This window comes from Hydractinia symbiolongicarpus, chromosome 3, assembly GCF_029227915.1.
Source record: "Hydractinia symbiolongicarpus strain clone_291-10 chromosome 3, HSymV2.1, whole genome shotgun sequence".
Lineage (NCBI taxonomy): Eukaryota > Metazoa > Cnidaria > Hydrozoa > Anthoathecata > Hydractiniidae > Hydractinia > Hydractinia symbiolongicarpus.
In genome coordinates this window covers 21,630,604-21,652,032 of record NC_079877.1, presented here as the reverse complement: position 1 = coordinate 21,652,032, position 21,429 = coordinate 21,630,604, and the positions used below count along the sequence as shown (strand labels likewise).

At 34.2% G+C, this 21,429-nt stretch overlaps 1 long non-coding RNA gene across 1 annotated transcript; it reads left to right on the top strand.

Moving 5' to 3' along the window:
• The first annotated feature begins 1,671 nt into the window (after window positions 1–1,671).
• Window positions 1,672–17,814, top strand: LOC130636190 (uncharacterized). Its single transcript, XR_008982236.1, has 3 exons — window positions 1,672–1,848; window positions 11,501–11,584; window positions 17,725–17,814. It is a non-coding gene; the product is annotated as an uncharacterized LOC130636190 (long non-coding RNA).
• The last annotated feature ends 3,615 nt before the right edge of the window (window positions 17,815–21,429 follow it).

Below are 21,429 nucleotides of genomic sequence, written 5' to 3'. Positions count from 1 at the left end.
AAAATTCCGGGGAAAAATACGCCAGACCGCCCGCCCGACTCATTTTTGCGGGGTCATCAGGACGCGAACACAACATATTTTTTATGGTGGCCTGACCATGTTTCTGCTTGTTATTTTTAAGCTTTCTGTTGCTTATCAGTGTAAAGTTAAAAAAGTGCAAAATGCAGTCACTATAGGACAACCTTTATTGCTGATCCAATTTGACCAAATCCTTTTCTGGTCACTATAGGACAACCTTTATTGCTGACTCAAGTTGACTAAATCCTTTCTGGTCACTATGAGGTAACATTTATTGCTGACCCAAGTTGATCAAACACCCTGTAGTCAGCTTATTCAGCAAAAAAAAATTTCTAGAGTGTTTGGTCAACTTGGGTCAGCAATAAATGTAGTGCCCAAAGGGTGTTTGGTCAATTTGAACATAGTTAATAGAAAAAAGCACAGCAGCCTAGCTTGTTAGTCCTACTTTTTCAATCAAAGCAGCACAAACAAAACAAAACATTACTTATGTCTTCACATAGATCGTTTTAGAATTCATTTATATATTCATCTTCGTTTAAAACTTTAATAATATCTTCAAAGTCATCCTCAAAAATATCTATGGATACCAAAACACTATCATTTCCTCCTACATTAGAAGCCATTTTGAAATGATCGTGCATTATCAAGGTCACGTGACGTACTTATAAACACCGTTTGAGAATCTTTTTGAAGTTTGCCGATCTTCCGAACCAGTGCTTTTTCTATTTACTATGACTAGTCGATAAATCCCGTGGAAATATCCACTGAGGCAGGATAAAAATTTTGATGACGTCAGCAACTTATCCATTAAAAAAATTTAGAATTTTGTTTTCACGTTGCATCTATTGTGTAGAGATAAAAGCGCTGATCAGGAAAATGTATATGATCATGTGCTTTTAATATGAGCGGTTAATGAGATATAAGGAAGGGTTTAAAAATTTTGCTGACGTCAGCAATGGCCCCATCAAGACCGAAAAAATCTTTTTATAAATTTGTATACCTGTTGCCTTCATCGCATAGATCTTCAAACGCTGATCAAGAAAATGTATAGGATCATGTACTTTTGACAAACGGTTGCAGAGATATTAGGGTTTGAAGGTTTTTTGATGACGTCATCAACCCGTTCATTCCGAAACGGATTCTGGTCCCAGGTGGTCCCTAGTTACCCACGTGGTGAAAAATCAATGACGTCACCACCTTGTTTCCAAGTTATTTGGCCTCAAAGTTTTAGGTGCATTGCGATGGCTTCATTAATTTAATATAAGATATTGACGTTAAAGTAGTATTATTGCCGTCGCGGCGTAACGTCATAAAATTTAACATATCGGATATGCATTTTTCGGCAACATCAAAAGAAATTTCGGCGACATCAAAGGAATATTACGATATTCACTATGACCGTCACATACACTTCGTATTATTATATTACATTTGAATCAGCAATGAATGTTGCCCCATACTGACTAGAGGGTGTTTGGTCAACTTGGGTCTTTATTTACTGCTGAAATTTTATGAAATGTAGTTTATTTGCATTTTAAAGTTAGTTTTTATCGTGTTTTGTATAACGTCTGCAAAAAATGTTAGTTTGCTCGCTCTGTCAATACGGGTCATCTCCCGTCAAAACGGGTCGGGTCCAAAATTCTGTTAATACCGGGGCAAGAGGTCAACAGGGGTCGGAACACTGCCATCCAGGCTAGAGTTTAATTTTGGTACACAGCTTCGATCAGAATGTGGTATGAATGTTTGCCAGCTTTTGGGGTAATTTGTGGTGCAATGTGGTTGGCAGGGAGGGGCGTTGGAGCTATACAACGTTATCAGAATGGAGGAAGGGTGAGTTAGTTATGGGTGTTAAAAAATAAAAATTTGAATTTTTTGTGCTTACAGGACTCTGTTATAGCTAGCTAGCTATAGCTGTATTAAACTTCAAAAAAGTGGTCATCTTAGGCAGGTGGTCGTATTATGTAAGACAGACGGCCTCTGGTATAAAACGTTGCTGTCCTAGACAGTTTATTCCTTTTAGTCTCCCCCACAACTTGTGGAATGCAACTATTTAAAGTTATGCAACTGCTTTAATCTTCCACCAAACTGTAATGTAAATGTAGTTATATATTCACTTTGCTGTAGAAACTGGGGGCAGTTTGTTTTCTGTTTTTAAAAACAACATGTTCATCTTACACAGGCATGTGTTGGTTGCATTAGGCATGTGCTCTTAGGTGAGGCGACACCTGCGTCTCTCTCTGGAAACAACTGCATCTTTCTTGGAAACACGATCCTCCCGGCAAATCTGATGGAAATGCCTACATCTCAGCAACACTTGTGAAACCATAACATCTCAGGAAGTCTCGTGGAAATGCCTACATCTCAGTGACTCTCATAAAATTGCCTACATATCATCAAATCTAATGGTCTAATGGTGATCTGCTATGGCGTATCTCATTAAAGCAACTCATTTGGCGTACACGTACACACACATAAAATATCATAATAATTTTTTTTATTTTAGACAACTAATGTTAGAAAAAGGATTTTGAACTCTAAATACATATATATCAGGGATTAATATTCTCTTTCTCAGAATTATGCAATCTCCGAATTTTCTTTTTGCTCTTAATAACAACAGGCACCTGCTTGTTAGGAAATGAAGTAACAACACAGCATATAAAAATAACCTCGTGTTCTTTTTAAACAGTAAAGTTGCCACCAGTTATTGTCTCCCAAAGGATACGAGAACTTGATGTTCATTCTTTCAACGTGTTCGATTTCATTCAAAATTCATCTTCGGTTGCACCAGTTAAATCTCTTAGTAGTGTTGTAGTATTTTTGTTTGTGATAATATTAGTATTGTTGATGACCTTCCTCCTCGGATACGGAGAGTGATAAGAGTGACAGTGATGTAACTCTAATTTCTGTTGAATGTTTTGGTGATGTTGAATGTTTATCTGTTTAAAAAAAGTTATTAAAGATGCTACTAGCATTTTTTAGTGTTTTCTTCCTCCCCATTCTCTTCAGTATTTTTCACCAAATTATAAATAAATAAAAACTTTCCTCTTTTTCCCAAGCTTTTCTCCAGGCAAACTCCTCCACAGCACTCTAAAACCTAAAGAGCGCTTAGTGTTTCTCCAAGTTGTCCTGATATTTTCCCACTAGTTTTCGTTATCAAGTACGATGTGTCAACTTTGGTGTGATACTATGAAATAAATGTTGATAGTTGGTGCAAAGTGTAAGGTATCTAAAAGAAAGTGCTATGGAAATATTATCCATGTATCATGTATAGAACAGCAATAGTAGGGCAATTTCCAAGATATTACCTTGTCTTCAATATTAGCAGTTGTGTGCCAGTCCTCCATTGGATTAAACATCCAGTTTACACCAATGTGTGCATATGTATAATCGAGTTTTAATCAGCCCGTCTTAACGTGGTGTATCCTACCAGTTTGTGGTTCATCTGGTATCTGGAATAGATATTTATCAAGGCTGTTTTTAAAGAGGTCCAGTGTGCAACCAGACATATTACGGATAGATATGGATAAATAATTTTTTTTAAAGAAGGATAAAGGCAGGATAAGAGCTTTATGCCATGGATTGAACTCTGCCACCCTACTGTATGAACCACACAGAAATTTTGCTTTCCGCCCATGCCGAGGATGATGATAGCTTTGGATTTTCAGAACTGTTTCATGATTTTCCAAATATAAATTATTCGGAACCTTTCCCTTCTACGCTCCAATAAATACAATTTCAATTCCTTCAATGCTTTTCAATAGTTGTGATTGGTCAAATTTCGGATTTTTCGTATACAAGACCATTGCAATGCCTCTATTATCTGTATCTCTCCAACTTTATGTGGACTCCATAGGACTGAACAATACTCTACAGTAACGCCTGAATGTAACTTTACATGTATTCAAGTTTTACGACCTCATGTAACGATCTCATGCCTACATAAAGAACCTTCACATATCTTTTGTTTACACACAAACTTAATTGCTTTTTATTGTTATCGTCATGTGCGAGTCATAACAATAAGATTTGATGAATCCTTTTGTTGTCACATGTAACATGCATGTTATTCTTTAAAAGTGTTTAAAAGATCACTATTGAAATATGTTATTTTAGAAAAATGAACGAACATAACATGTTAAAATTAAATCGTTAAATTGATTTTATGTTTTTGAAATCCAATGGTCTTTATATTTAAAAAAAAACTAATGCTGCTACTTTTTAAAATTTAGGTAATATTTCTTTATCATCGAAACATATTTTTTAACACGCAAAACTTTTAAAAGTTTTTCTTGTAAAAAGCAACGTTTAATAACGCAAACGGAAAACCCTACATTGAGGACTTTTCCCTTCATGATAAGATTTTTTCTTAAACTTTTAAAATGCAATCCAAAAAAGCTTTTCTATCGCCACTTTTCGTTCTTAAACTTTTTAAACATGATTTAACGAAGCTTTTCTATCGCCGCTTCACGATCTAGCGAAGATTTTCTATCGCCTTTCTTCGTTCTTAAATTTTTAAAACGCGATCTAGCGAAGCTTTTCTATCGCTGCTTTTCGTTATTAAACTTTTAAAATGTGTTCTAAAAAAGCATTTACGTCGCCGCTTTTCGTTCTTAAACTTTTAAAATGCGATCTAAAATAGCTTTTCTATCGCCGTTCTTTGTTCTTAAATTTTTAAAATGCGATCTAACGAAGCTTTTCTATAGTCGTTTTTCGTTCTTAAATTTGTAAAACGCGACCTAAAAAAAGCATTTCTATTCCGTTTTAAAAATTTATAAACGAATGGTTTAACATTGCTGTTCGTGAGTACAAACAATAGATACTTAGATCTTGGTTAAATTTTATATTCTTTCGTTTGATCTCTTGATGACTATAGCAATTAAATACAACGAACAAGAATTGTGATGATGATGATGAATGGGACACACGCAGTTCACATGAGCTAATTAAATTTTGCGAACAAGACACGAACTCTATTGTTTTCAACATGCAAAAATAGCTCATGTATTTAACAATGACAACAAAAGTTCTGACGCTACCAAAAGCTCATGTGAAGGTGATAACTATCGCGTACATGTAAAGTTACATTTGGGCAGTACTGTGATAGAGGAAAAACCAGAGATTTCCACATGGTCATAAGGTGATCCTTTGTTTTAGTGTGAAAAGTTCTTAAAATCCAAGACATCATGTCTTTACTGTCATTTGCTACTTTCAGTATGTGGGAATGAAAGGAGCAGTTGGTGGATAATATGACACCAAGATCTTTCAGTTCCTTACACTCTGTGATGATGGATCCAGAGGGGGAAAGATACAATGTGCAATTTTTCAGGGTGTCGCTCGTGCCATAACGCGTGACCTCAAACTTTAGATCATTAAATTTCATGTTTGCATCTTCTACCCATTCATAAATTTTCTGAAGGTCACTTTGCAATTTGCCCATGAGAGAGTCTATGCTCTTGGTAACCCTTGTATCATCAGCAAATAACTGTACAATACTGTCACTGACATTTGAGTCTATATCCCCAAGGAGGATGATGAAAGTAAGTGGTCCAAGCACACTACCTTGGGATACGCCTGAAGTAACAGCAACAGGATGTGATTCCATTCCATTGACAATGACTAATTAGGTGCGGTTTGTCAGGAAAGCTTCAACAAAGTTAAATAATTTTCCTTTGATTCCAAGTTTTTCAAGTTTTTTTAAGACAATGGTATAATCCATTTTTTTGCTTTTGCAAAGTCAAGGTATACAATGTCACAATTTAGTTTTCCATCAACAAAGTGTATCACATTTTCAAAGTGGTCTAAGAGTTGGCTTAGGCATGACTGACCAGAACGAAAACCATGTTGATTTTTGTTTAGTAGCTTGTTTTCTTCAAGGTAGCAGGTGATATGATTTTGGACGAATTTTCGAAAATTTTAATAATATGAGATGTCAAGGCTAATGGGCGGTAATTGGATGCATCAGATTTCTTTCCCCCTTTGAAATGAGGGGTGATTAGTGAGTGAGTACGAATCTTACAATTATAACATTTCACATGAGCGATTTGCCTAGCATGTGAACGTTCGCGTAAGCTATCTCATACGTGTTAAACTCACAATATGTGTATGACTAGCCTGTAGGTTATCTTCACAGTTCTCCTAATAACACAACACCAAATATACCCAATTGATTTACACACAACACAATATATACCACTATTATAAACACAATGATTTCACCAGCAAGATTGGTTCAACACAAGTAAACCCCACCACCAATTGATTCTTATTAGTAATTGCCTAGAATGGAAGATTAACAATACGAGCAATTCACTGCTCCTGAATGCATATTTTTCGGACCGGGTCTGCCAGTGCTTCTACCTCTAGATAGAGAAATCTTGACAATCGCGACTAGCCAAAATTGTATCATCAAGAAAACCTTGAGGCAAAGGCACTGGTATTAGTACGGCTGCATCTTTGATGCCAATTGATCCATCCATCTTGTTTTGTAGATCGTCATGTTGTTTCATATGGGCTCATCTTGTGTGAATAATGATCCGATTATCGAGTTGAGACATAGCTTACGGTTAATTGTAGGATTAGTTGGTCTCCTAACAGTTATAGACATCAACGCCACTGCATGAAAAGATTGATGTATAGTCAATGCAACCAATGCTTGCGCACTTTTACTAAATCTTCAATTAAAAATCTATTTTTATAAGTGTGCAATTAAATGCGACGATTTGTGATAAATATCACCTTTGCATTGTTACATATGCTTTTTTACGCTCCTGATGTAATCTTCAAAGCGAAGAATGGCGCGCAATGATTTTTGTCCAAAATAGAATTTTATTGCGCATTTTCAAAAAATTGTTGTGCATCTGTGCAAGAATTTATGACCAGCCTTGCAATTGATTGCGATCTGTGCGCAATATAATATATACAGCAAACAGTCTTTTATCGTTGTGGTTTTTACACTCATCTGTTTTATGGAGAAGGGTTATTAAAGTCACTATTTCAATGTATCCGTAAAATCCAAGTTCCTATGCCTAAATGGTTTGTTTTTTCTGCAGCTCAGGTTTTGGTTTGCCTGCTTTATCATGGGCAGCACGCCAGTGTTTCTAAAATTAGTTATTGATTTTCACAGCTTTCCTTCAAGATATTAAATGCATCATCAAAATCCCTAGATGCTTCAATTGTGTGCTCTTGTTGTATTGGACTTTCATCCTAACTTTCTCCATCGTCAATCACTTCCTTGCTGTCTTCCTTCTCTTCGCTTCCAACTCAATCATCATGTTCAACTTCTTCAGCTACTAAATTACCTTTTCTTAACTTTTTTAATTCATTGCTCGTTCCTTTTAATACTTTTCTTTCTTTTTTCTTTTCCTTCAGTTTAAATATTGTTCAGTGTCGCTGACCACAGTGGCAGACAAGTTTACTTTGCTGTGTTTCTTGAATTGTGACTTATTTATAGGCTTAATTTTGTTGAGAAACATCTCCTGAAATAAGTGATTGGCACAAGTGATTTGTGTGGAGTTTTCTGGCTCCAATTGCCATCTGTTTGGCACCCACTTAAACCCTGCTGGTGTGTCATATGGTAATTGACTCAAATATAGGACAGAAATTATTTTTTGTAAGACACCACTATTTACATACAAAAAATTATTCCTGCAAATTAATGGTTGTATTGACTTTATTTTATAATTCTGAAATAAGTATAACTATTTTACTGAATTTTAGCGAGTGAATTTATTTTATTTCCTGCTAGCTAAAGTTATTTCCTCATGTTAAAAAAATACTATTGGTGCCGTCTAACAGTGAAAACGATTGTTACCTTAAAGGGAAAGTTTCCCCCCCTACTTTTTTGATGTTTCATGTAAACAACTTCAAAATTTGTAATTTAGTTTAAACTTAACAGGAAAGGTTATATAACTCATGCTTTCTCATTGAGAATTCAGATCAAAATCTAAATTCCTTGGAAAGGAAAAAAGCTGGATCGAGTACAGTGTACCACGTCTGTGTATTCACACAGTTGTTTCTGTAAGGAAAATCTGCAAGGCTCAGTCTGTATAAACACAATTTTTAGATTGAAGATATTGTTTCGTATATCTAAGTGAATAAAACGACAATGGCTAATTTTTTTAATATATATTTCGGCTTTAAGCGCCATCTTCAGTTCAATAAAAGTTGTTAAAATCGTAAAAGTTAAATAAATATGTTAAAAACAGTATTCACTAATTAAAACTCTCGTGATAATATTTACATAATATACATGATTACAACTTCATTGTTAATTCACGGCTCCTGAACTCATTCTTAGTGTTTAATGAAGGTTTGATTTCTCTGATGAATATGGCTTCCAATGTTAAAAGATGTTGACTACCACGGTTAGTACTGGCAAGGATTCTGAGGTCAGTAACATCAACAGCTTGGTGTACACAATAATGAATGGGAATCTACCATCTTTTTTAACCTCTAGTGTGAACTTTAAATTAGGATGAACCCTGTTTATTTCAGCTGGTTTTTCTTCGATGCTATTTGCGTTGATAGATCTTAGTATGTCATCCATATACCGTTAGAAAATTAGCATCATCTCGAATAATACGTTCGTACTTTGATAGCCAAATATTAGCAAGAGGAGGTGCAGGTGGTGACCCCATTGCTAAACCATCAATTTCACGATAATGATCATCGTGGGTTAACATTATAACATTAGTAGTAGCTAACTCTGTTAATGTGATAAACGTTTTTTTATCAACTGGTGGTTTTTTATATTCTCCAGAATAAAGGATGTCCGAAGCTTCTATAATAGCTTCCTTCACTGAAACATTTGTATAATGATGTTACATCGAATAAAAGGATCACTTCCTCCTTGTCAAGAATTACTTCTTTTGATTTTAGGCTCTAGGTTTTAAAATGTGTAATAACTTGGTCTTGTGAGTTTCACTCTTCATTACACATATTCCGGTACCTTGTCAAATGGAACAGCTAACAAGTTGTGTCATGATTAAATTTCTCAGAATTTTTTTATTAGTGCAACTTTTTATGTATTTCACTGTGGCAATGTTTATATCATTTATGATGTCATTTGATATTTCCTGTTTCTGGAAGTTATTTAATAGCTGATCAACTTCCGCTAACATTTCTTTGGCGTCAAACTTGTCAAGAACTGGGTTCCTTGGGACAAGTGCAAGCGTATCCATGACATACCTTGGCGAAATGTTTGAGTTTAGTTGTTATTAAACAGACATGTTTTTGTCAACATAAGTTCCAATAAACACTGGAAATCCAGTGCTGGAATCTTCATCTTTCCACCAAATACTATATCGTTCTTGATAAGATACTTAATGATGTCCAGGGTTTCCTTTATTGAAAACATTTGTGTAGAGTGATGTAACATCAACTGATACTATACATTCTTTGTCTGTATGTCTATTTCTCTAATGTATTCCAAGAATTTTGAGTTCTTGCTATGGTGAATGACTGTAAATTTGTGGATAGCTTATATAGTTGTATACGCATATAAGCAGCGAATGGTCCAATTGGATTTCCCTGTTTGTGAATATTCAGTAGTCCATAAATCAAGGTGGTGGTCCGTCAGGGGATTTAAATCAGGTACTGTTTTCCCTTGATGTATTCTATTCTCTTTAACTCCATTAAGATGTTTCTAGCTTTTCTTTAAACAACACTTAGGATTTTTCTTTAAAAGTTTATGAGGCTCGTTGTTGTTGTTTTCATTACTTTCTCCGATGTATTCAGTTTTATTCAAGATGACAATGTTTTTGTTCAACGACAGTCTTTCCTAGCTATGTAGATTATCCTTTGTTTTTTTCCTATTTTATACTGTGAGGCTTACTTTAGCTCTTGCTGTGCCCGTCTCTTCTTTCGATGGATCTTTACTTGCCTTGTCTATGTTTTCAAGTATTTATTTTGTAGGGATTGAAGCTGGTTGTCGTACAGAAATTCCGATAGTTTTATGAACTAATCAAAAAACAATGGTGGAGGCTGTCCCTTAGATAACAAACTTGTCTTTAAGAACCTTTTCAGTCTTAATGCAATGAAGGTTGAGACGCTTTTATCATGCTAAAGAACTTCGTCTTGATTTAACTACCTGCTAACCTCTAAAATTAGTTTCTCAGTAACTGTTTACAAAGAATTCGGCCTTAAAGATACACTCAATATGTTATCTGGTGCGTGTACATGAAAATCAAGTTTGAATTATAGAGCCACCTATTGCAACATTGTGTTTGTAAGGATATGAATAAAGCTGCAAAGTAACCAAATTTAATGAAATTTGGGTCCTTTGTTGTTAAAATCGCTGATTATTTTCCAAAAAAGCACTTTTAAGGGATCACCAGATCATTTATGTTTCATAGCAACATTTGTGTTCTTCCTCTGAGTCACTTTAATATTCGTTTCTACTTCCTTTAAGGACAATTTTGTCATCATATTTGGCTGTGGTACTGTTTGTGTTCTTACCATTTGGCATCCGCGAAAAACATGAATCTCTTTTATGGGGCTACAAAACGGCTTAAGTAGGTTCTCCATCATTGATGTTACTCTCCATCCTCGCACAGTCTGATTGACATTGTGTAATAACCAGATCGCTCAGAAGGTCAAGTTACAAAAAATTACCCACTTCATTGCAAGAATATAAACAACCTGTTACTGAATAATCACTTTTTTCTGATTTGCTATTTTTAAGGGTATTTCCAAAATTACGTATAATTTTATCTTTCATAATTATTTTGCGTCAAAATAAGACAGTCTCCAAAATATAATAAATAAGAGTAAAATCAAAATTTGTTTTTAACAAGGAAGTAAGACAACATGAGGGACTGTATTTGTTAAAAATACTAAACTAAATAACCTTATAAAGGTGATTAATACCTCTAAAAAGATTTTAAAGCCATTGTTGTTGCCTCACTGGCTTATTATGCAATAATTTTTACAACAAAATAGCTAGCTAGGTAGGTCAGAAGAGTTTATTTTGCCAAAAGACTTGATTTTGAAGCAAGGTAATTGATTATGTAAAATAAATCATGGATATTGAGTATTTGTAGGGTACTTTTCCAAGATGATTTAAGATGTTGTTTTGTCCTTATTTCTCATAAACTTTTCCCCCGCTGCACGCCCGTCTATCGCGCAAGTCACTAAAGTAAAAAATCAACAGCTCGATTTGTAGCCGCTTTCATTAAACAGTACATTTTCAGTTTAATTAGGTTCTTAATTGGTTACCTAAATACTACGTTTTAATTAGGCTGTTTCTCCTAATTAAATGGCTACTGTTTGATACTGGCTATCCCAGACTGTTTCAACATTCTATATGTTGTATTTTATTGTAAAGTTAGTGGACCATCTTGTTTATATATGACTATATTCCGTACCAAGTTGAATTTGAATAATTTCACCAGCTTTTTTCTTTCTTATCTGTTTCTGAAAACATGACGTTGTTCAAATTTGTATATGATTAAATTACGAAAAAAGGATATATCTTTTTTAGCCCCGCCGAGTTGGAATGGACAATTTTGATTTACGATTGATGGAGCGTGATAAGTTTCTTACTGGTAATACCTACACACAAAAGGTAAGTTTGTTTTATTTTTTCTGCCATTTTTTTAATCCGTCTTGTAAGCTGCTTCTAAAGAACCAGTATGTTGGGTCATGCTGCATAAAAGAATGCGTAGAGATTAACAGTGCTACACAGAATGTAGATCAGGAAATAACTTACCGTTGCACCACTTTTAAAACAATTACCATTATGATTTTAAATTAGCGAAATGTGTAGTATGCAGGAATTCATGGGGACAGGCCAAAAAAATGGCGTTCATCATTTCCAAAGGTGGTCGTTCGTTCTAAAACCTCAATATTATTTTGTACCGAACAGCCATAGCCATAAAAAACTCTATGTAAGTATTAACGTGAGAATACTTCAGAGCTTTTGAATGTCGTTAATGAAAAAAATAAAAGTTGGAAGCATTCGGTGGATACAAATCAAGATCCTTTTGCGCAACAAGAAAATAAAAAAGTTAACCTCCTAGTCTAACGATGGATTTCTTGTAAGCATTTGAATTTATGGCAAAACTTCAAATTAGCAGAAATTACAAAAGTTATGCGACAAAAAGGTGATGATGTCTTCATTGAGCTGTTGAACAATGTAAGAACTGCATGCCTTACCGCGGAGAAAGAAAACCTGTTGAAATCAAGCTTTATCAACAGCAATGATCAAAACTATGCGCAATATTTATTTGCTGAAAATCAGCCAGTTCAGAACCATAACGAAGACATGTTGAAGCGAGTCAATGGAACTTTGTGTATGATAAATGCTACCACATGTGATTGATGGAACCTTAAATAGAAAACAAGCTAACTTGCAAAACAATTAGTTGTGAAGGTTGGAGTCAGAGTTATGCTAACAACAAATCCAGATATTGATGATGGATTAATGGCTGTATTGGAACAGTTTTCCATATTTTTTATTTCGGTAATATGACGGTCCCATGGAACAATTTGAAGAATGATGAAATACCTTGCGCATTCTGCTAATTAAAAACCAAGACATAAAAAGAATCTCCGGAAATTTATCACCGAATTGAAACCTAACTGAGCAGTGTTGAATCCTTTATTAGTTCAACATAATATTCGAACAGCTACACAATACAACTATGGCAATAACCTTAAACTCCATAACAAACAGGCAAAATAAGTTTTCTGCTATTGTTGACTCATTTAATGTCAATACATAGTCTATGGCGCGAAACTTAACATCAATAAAAATCGACAGAGCCGAGCAAAACAAGTGTTCGCTGTATACGCCAGTATGTATCAAACATTAGTCGAATATCAGTTGTATTAAATATGATTTGCTGTATATACTGTCTTGTATCTTGGATTTTGTTTCATGTATATTGCGAAAAATATTCGGATAAATAATGGCTCTGCTTGGTTGTACGCTATCGTATTGTTGATGACACTGGAAAAAAATGAATTGTAATGGAACAACCACTATAAGCTCTCATTAAATGTTTAATTAATAAAAAATTTATAAATAAATTGTTTCTTTGTCGCATGAAATTTGGATCGAGAAAGGTTTGTTAACAAGTTCTGTACAATGAGGACACTTGAAGCCGAGTTGAACGGCTTATCTGGGGGTGGAACAAACAGTTGTTTCGAAGTGATTGGACACAGCAACGCATTTGTTATAGTCGAGATGCACATTCCATCATCTGTTTGGCGAATAATCACATCCTTCATGTCGCAGAATCCATCTTGTGCACAGGATTTAACGAAGTTATCCCAAAGAACTAACATTATCGTCTTAAAAAACATTTCTTTCTAGTGACACTTTTTTGAAATCCAACACTGTTGATGGGTATTTTGGGATAAAAACATGCCCCTTCACAGAGATCAATTTTCTGTCATAACCTTTTTTTTATTTCAAATGTTCACATAAAAAAAGAGGAGAGGGAAAAAATAATTTGACCAGCCGAAAAAGTGGGGTGGTTTATTTAAAAAAAATACACCTTTACACGTATTTCAAGTGGGAAGGTAAAAGTGACTAAAAATATTTCCACTAACAGGGTAGAGAATGTGTGTACAGATATAAAAACATTTTCTACCTTTATTTTTGCTTGTCTTCATCGAATCATCTATGTTTTTTTGTATATTACTACCAAGCTGGGGTGCACCACAAAGCAACAGCAGCTCGAAAAACCTTACTTGAACCTTTTTTGCGACGTTTGGAGAAAGAGTTGCAAATCTGAAATATTTTAGCTTGCGAGTACCTTAGCAGCCAAGTCTTGTGTGCTCTCAAACTTCTTACAGCCTCTACAGTTTTCCAATTTTTCAATATATTTGTTGCTTAGTAAAGAAGGGATACTGGGTCTCCTAGCTTCCCTGACTTTTTTAAAAATATTGTCTTTTTTCAGGTTTTCCCCGACCACTATGAACCCTGATAAATTCTCGATAACTGTAAACATATTGTTAGTTTTCCTAAACTTACACGTTTCGCACCTACAGCATCCATCTTGTTAGAAAAAGAAAAACACGAACATAAAGCAAAACTTTAATTTCCAATTTAGGAGCTGGTCTTGAGATACATGACTAGGGGTTCTTTTTAACAAAAAATATCTTGAGTGAGTAATTCTTGTTTTAGTACTTTTAAGTCGTACTTAAACTCATTTTTTCGATGTAGGTATTTGCTGTATCATTAAACTTTTTCAGCCACCCGAGAGTTGCTAGTTTCCCAATATTTCCCAAAATGCTTCTTACAGCATGTTTGATTGCACAGAGCAGAGGAGTCCCTTGCGTCCCTCACAGAACACGCAAAAGTTCTTCGGTTTAAAAAGGCTGACAACACCAGACGACACTTCTAGCGTGATCGATTATGACCAATGATCAGTCGTTATTTCGACTTCTAACGTATGGGATAGTGATTGTTTTTAAATTTTTAATTGTCAACCGACTGATCAATTCTATTTTATGTCCCAAATGACTCTAACACGACACATATTTGTGACGTCTGCCGTACCTCCTATAACCTAAAAAAGAAACGATGAATTAGTTGGCCACCCTCCTCATTCACGTAGTTTCGACAATTGACATACAATCAATACTAAGGGCTTTTACTATGCCATTCATTATGTTTTTATAGTGAATCACTCTTGAATATTAGGCAGGGCTGTTCACCTGTTCCTTTTCAGTCAGTATAGAAACTGTAAACTTTTCCAGCATACCATTACCCTTGTGATGTTACAATTCAAAAGTATTATACAATTCCTAAATTTTTGAAAGAAGGATTAGGGTATTGCTAGCATAAATTCAGAAGGGCAAAAATATTTCGGAACATCGACATCTGGTTCTTTCATCAAGTTCAAAGTGAAATCGCGAGCTGGAAGAGTAAAACTAAGTGAACAAACCTTCCGGTTCAACCCAACAAAAACAGATTCTGTATAACACATTGCTTTTTTTTCTTTTTAAAGCACTTTCTTAAATGAGCAGACGGACTTCCCGAATACGTCCGACCCTGTAATGTCTCTATGTTGGGTAATGTCCTCTTCTTTCATAGAATGATCAAACATATGTTCATCATTTACATGCACTGCATTGTAGATTATTGAATTAATTTGATATGTAAATGATTAACTTTGATCGATCAAATTTTCTTCAGTGGGCGCGTAACTTGCAGCTTTATTGACATTTTTACGGTTCCGCACGGAAGGGGCTTATGGTCACAAATCGTGGGCCGGAAAACTCCAATTCCTTGTCGAAGAAGAAGAAAATCTGTCGGTTTTAACAAGAATTCGGATGCGATTTGAAATTTCGGAAATCGGGCCTTTGCTAATGTTAAGTGTCATTAAATTCACCTTTATTGTCAAACGCCGGTTAGCTTTTTTGGTCATCCGCGAAATTAACTTCTGTTCATCGCCGGATATTTTTACCGCAAATTTAGTCTGTTTTTCCGGAAATTTAAATATCTGTTTTTCCTAAAATATTGATGTTCGTGTCATGAAACTTGGTACAAGTTTAGAATATGGCATTTTAGATGTTCGAGGTAAGGAAAACAATATTATGACGCCATTTCGGTGGAACGGTATTTTCTTCAAGTCTGGTTTGTATTTTTGTCCTATGACCTTAGTAACCTAACGGAAATACGTAATAAATAATTGTGTAACTAATACAACATGTTACAACACTCATTAATTGTTATTTAAATGTTTGTGAAACGTTATTTGCGTTATATAGGATAAACTAAAATCATTTTTTGCTATTCACTGTCACATTCACTAATTATGAACCTAACTGTGGATTGGACTCAACGTTTTATTGGAAATTTAACATCCGAGCATATACAAAAATTATTAGATACTTTTTTGAAATTAACGGCATTTTTTCGTAAAAATATGTAGATTCTGGTCTGTAAAATACCAACTTAATCGATATTAGCTAAACAGTTGTAATGATATTGAGGTTATCATCCTATTATAGCCTATCCCAGGCAAAAAAATCCATTTACAAAAAAGCCTGTTATCGTTATTTGTTTTAGGACAACCCCCGGGAAATGACAAACGCTACTTCTTTTGCCTGTAAACCCCGTGCATCCATGAATAGTAAATATTTAGTGAACTTAAAGGAGAGGCGAACAAGAAACTATTTTGTGGCAGCCAGAAAATAAATTTTAAGCGAGAGAAAAATATATATAGATTTCTAAATCCTATAATCTGCTAAGATAACTACTATAATACCAAATAAAAAACAATATTTCACGACTAACTACCTAAATATCTTTCTAACAACATTTTTACAGAAATTCCATGGCTGTATGGGGTGAAAATAAGTAGGTTTTAAATGTACTTTTTAGTGAACATCACTAAAAACATCTTTTACTTGAGATGACCAAGAATATTTTACGTACTATAGTAGTAACAGCTTTTTATAACCTTCGTTTAAACTTCTTTGAACTAAAGAATTATCTGTCATAACCAACAACAAAATTGTGTTCATGTTTTGAGTTCCTGTTCCACAACATACTTCAAACTTCGAACGATAAAGTTTGTTATCATGAGATGGCGCCAAATTTAAATTAATATACAGACCGTAAACCTTCAATAACAAATCGAACGTGGAATATGGTGGCTTCATCTTTCTTCCTTGGTTTTTTACTTTCTTTATCTTTACTCGCTATTTTATTGGCAAGTTAAGTAGTACAAAATAATAAAAATATGTTCTTTACATGTTGTTCAACATTTTTGCCATTTTGATCTTTAACTTTTCTTATTAAATCACTTTGTGTACATTGACCCCGTGACCATCAAAAAAGAGAATTATATCCCATTTTTCTAATTTAGGCACCCGTTTGACAAATACGTAAAAATACTCAATAAATAATTCAGCACTCACAAAAATGTAAACAAAATGATGTATGGTTTATAGTTATAGTTTATGAAGCAAGCGAGCAAGCCAATCAGTCTGGTCTTTAAAATCAACACTTATCATAAACTTTTATTCAGCAGCCTCTCCTTTAAAATCATAATGGCAATTGTTCTAGTTGCGTGGCGTAATGTGAGATGTCAAACTTGGATTTTTTCGGACCATTTTAACTACATTAATCGCAATAATTTTTTGGCGCGACTAATTTTCGAACAAAAGAGAGAGAGACTGAAAATTTATCCCCCGAAATTTTGTCCGGATGTTGTCACGCCTAGACTTCAATGAGAAATAGACAATTTTGATAGTAGGTACGAAAAGCAATAGTTTGCATCGATTTTCATAGGCGTTTTTTTTAATAAAATGCTGAAAATGGATTAATGCAAATTATATTTTCATCATCCGACTGACTGTTGTGATCTGGTCTTTCGATAAAATTAATAGCTCCAAGTAATATACTTCTGTAGTTTCATTCAAGTTTTCATTTTCATTGTCCATGGTCTTTTATAATACAAAGAAAGAGAGAGGAAAAGCTCGGTCTGTAAAGTGTGGTACTTCACATCCATTACAAGACATTTTTTCGAAATAAGTGGTCGATATGTTACATATCTTGTTGTCATTATACATGTTTCTTAACATGTATAAAGAGCTTTTATTTGTCATGTCGCGTTTTGTTATTGCCTTCTTGCGTTCTAAACTTTAACGAACATTCTTTTTTGGACGTGGATTTAATTATTGTATTTTTTGTTTTTTATCCTTTCTATTCACGAACAATACGCGATCATTGTTATTTCTTTATAGGTTTCCTGAAGCGATGTTAACATCAAAGTTCGAAAAGTCTTGTACATAATTTGATTGTTTAAAAGGAAGGCGATTCGACGAAATTAAAAATTGTTATTATTTTAGATACAAGAAACCTATAAAAGTTATGAATATTGGAAGAATATAAATATGCTTCTGTCAATAACTTGTTAAAAATCAAGAAAATTTAAGAATTAAATTTATAAAATGACAGGACTCTTCTTGAAAAGAATGTTACAGGTATGAGGGTTAGGTGTTATCGACTTTTATAAAATCACCTCGAAAATTAAGAAACAAACCGCCTGGCGTTTCACGTTTCTGATATAAAAAAGTAGTAGTTCGAAAAAATAGATTTGCAAAACGTTTTCCGAACATAAATAAATTTTCGCAAGGATTAAATTTCACAATTTCGCAGATATTCACGGAATTAGCGAAATGCTTAAATATCAATATTACCATTCGCTAACTTTAGTTCTCGCGAATTTCCATCATTTTTGTAATTTGCGAAATTAGGTTCTTCTAAAATGAAACTTTTATATTATGTTTTTACGAATTTTCTGCATGAACAATTCTTGTCAAATCTAACAAAAAGCATATCTTTCATTGGCGAAATCGCGAACAATAATTCTCGCGAAAATGTATTCTTTAAAGGGATGAAGATTGTAGATAAAGCATATAGAAATTTTCGCATCTGGCTAACTTCCAAAAAATATTTAGAGCAGATTCGCGCTAATGGCGGCAAAGTAAGTAGTGTCAAACGAATACAAGACGTATGGTAAACGTAAACAACCTCGTGAAAAAAAATTAATAAAGCTGTCTATTAAATTGTGATTACTCTTATTTTGCTATTCAGATAGGCAATAATATTTGTTACGCACTACGCAGTTACTTTTTACGAAGAACGCTCTATTTGTCACTCGTCGTCGTCGTCGTTAATTCAACTTTTGATGTAAACCGAGTACAAACCGCGCTTTCTGAGAAGAGGCAGGGATGATGACAGTATAACAGTCTCCGGGAAAAAGACGCATAATGCGCAGCTTCGCAGTGTCCTGATTTGTGATGTCTTGGACGGAAAATTCATCGAAAGTAAAGCGCAGAAAGTTGATGGTCGATCACCCTTGTCCCCTTTTTTTTTTGTTGTCTTTTGATATGATAGAAGGCGACGAAAAATACCCTGGTTCGTTGAGTGATTTTTGGCCAATATATGGCAAATTATGCAAACGCGTCATAAGGAATACATTAATTTATGCGATCAAAAAATGGCGGATCTTTAGCGGTTAGAAAAAAAATGTTTCAGCAACAGAAAACGTACTGACAATTGTATTGTCCCACGAGTAAAAAGTACAGGAAAAATTATCTTAGTAACTGCAATAAACGTCTTTAAAGGTTGGGAAAAAAGTTGTGCTGTTTTTGTGCAAGTTACATAATACTTGAATAAAGTTAAGCTAGCTAGCAACTACTTCCTGAATAAAAATTTTGTTTGCTGAACTTAGTTCATTATTGATTTCCGCCAGCGAAGCCGGAATCTTTAAAATTGCCTGAGGAGATAGAGAGATAGATAGAGACAGCGCTGCTAGGCTGGACGCCCGGAACTTATCCAGGCTAAAGATTTTTTTCTGAGAACGAGGATAAAATGAGTTTTAAGCCAATAAGAATCCTAACAGTGCAACAGATTGTTTTATTATCCAATGAACAATACTTTATTTTAAAGTGGATATGCTATCGAAAGTTAAAGCTCGTGCAGTGTAGCATAATGAAGATCGTCTTATAATGTGCCATATTTGATGTTACATCATTTCTTTCTGTACAATTTTTCAAGCACGTAGACTAAAGCTATATTCAGCAGAACTAATTAATTATTCATGAATTTTATTTTTTTATTTATTGAGTAGTATTTTAACATTGCAGGTTAGTTAATAACTAGGCGTTAGCCCGTGTAAAATCCACGGGTTCGCCTGTCCTTTTTATACCGCATTGCGTGCTTCTCGCTATTGCGCAGCTAAGCTACCATTTTGCGTGACAGACAGACAGAGACAGACGTATACGGGCATTATAATATAGATGATTGAGATACTCAATGATTTGTTTACCCCATAATTCTCCGTTTTCAAGATCAACTTCAAATTTTAAAATCTTTTAGGCTAATGGCGGAAATCTTCAAGCCCCTGGGCTTCTTGTTTAAATTTCAATTCCAGTTAATGCAAAATGTTTTTATTTTTGTGGCGTTCAGAATCCTATGGAAAAAACATGGGAGTGAAGAGAAGGGTAGAATAATTTTTGGATATATGTGGACAGCTTCAGATTATATTATAACAGCCTGCCTTAAATACATATTTGGGATGGAAACGAAGTTTATACTTCTCTGTTATCAAGATCAATCTTTAGTGGAGTATGGTTCATAAATTAATTAGAAATGAAGTTTGTAGTATAGATCAAAAGCTTTTATGATTGGTATATTTGTTGAAGTCTTACTTCATGAATATTCAGTAATCTTTAAATTTGTGACGAACTAACAATTTGTTTAAAAAGAAATTGTTTACAAAGGTTTCAGAAAGTTTACAAAAGTTTCGGTACATTCTGTTATGTAAAGAACTATTAAGCGATACTTTAGGAGAATTATTTTTTGTGAAAACTAATTTTTGAAACACTTGAATTTTTTCGAGAACTATTTTTTTGCAAAGTTAGCAAGTTCAAAATATCTTTTTTTAAAGATAATTAATTCTGATATATATCACAACCAAATCTCGGTAGAGGTTAGGGGAAATAGCAAAGCACGTTTTTTGTTATGTGGTGTCATTCGTAAAGAGTGAGCCAATGACATAATTTTTTAGGATTTACGTACAGGGCACTTTGGTTACACTCATAAGCGCAAGAAATGTACACATATATAGATTGGTACTTATTACAAAAATACCACTGGTTTTGTTTACAAATAAGAACAGCCTCGACTTTGTTTGATGTTGTTCTTACAGGTAGCTTAGCTACCCTATTCGGCGATTCGGTTTGAAGTCATAACAATTTTTTTGGAGGTGAAAAGTTTCTGTCTTTTAGGTGAAGAGAGTGCAGAGCTAGACACATTTTGGAGTTTTAAGAAAAATATTAGAAGGTTTGAGCAAAGATAATTTTTTTAGCATTCTTCCCCCTGCGAACTAGGTTTGTTTTCACCCTGCAAAATTTTAAAAATGGCGGATGTAGCACAAATGTGATTCGTCAATTAAGCAAGCTGAACCGAATCGCCGAATAGCTAGATTAAGGATTAAACTAGCATTTATTACTTAATACTCAGTAAAATAAGTCAAGTTTAAATATTAAACTCATTCGCTATAGCTAGCTGGACTAAGTATGAAAGGACAAGGCTGAGATTTTTAGCTGGGTTAAAAGACAAAACTTAAGAGGAAAATTACATCACAGTTTTTAAAATTATATTACACACACTACAGAACACCTGCAGGAAAATTCATTGTTCATCAAGTTACTCCATATGGGTAATATGGAAGATTTCTTCATAAAAAACCTCAGAAACCTTCTCAAGTGGATTACTTTCACATTAACAAAAATTAAAAATTTTTAAGATAAACTTTTGCGATTTTGTCATATATTAGTTTTTAAATTTCTGGCTGGAAATTTTTAAGGTTTAAAACCCATGTCGCACAGTAACTTTCCTGAAAATCCACAAACATTTATTTATGAAAAATAGGTTTCTGT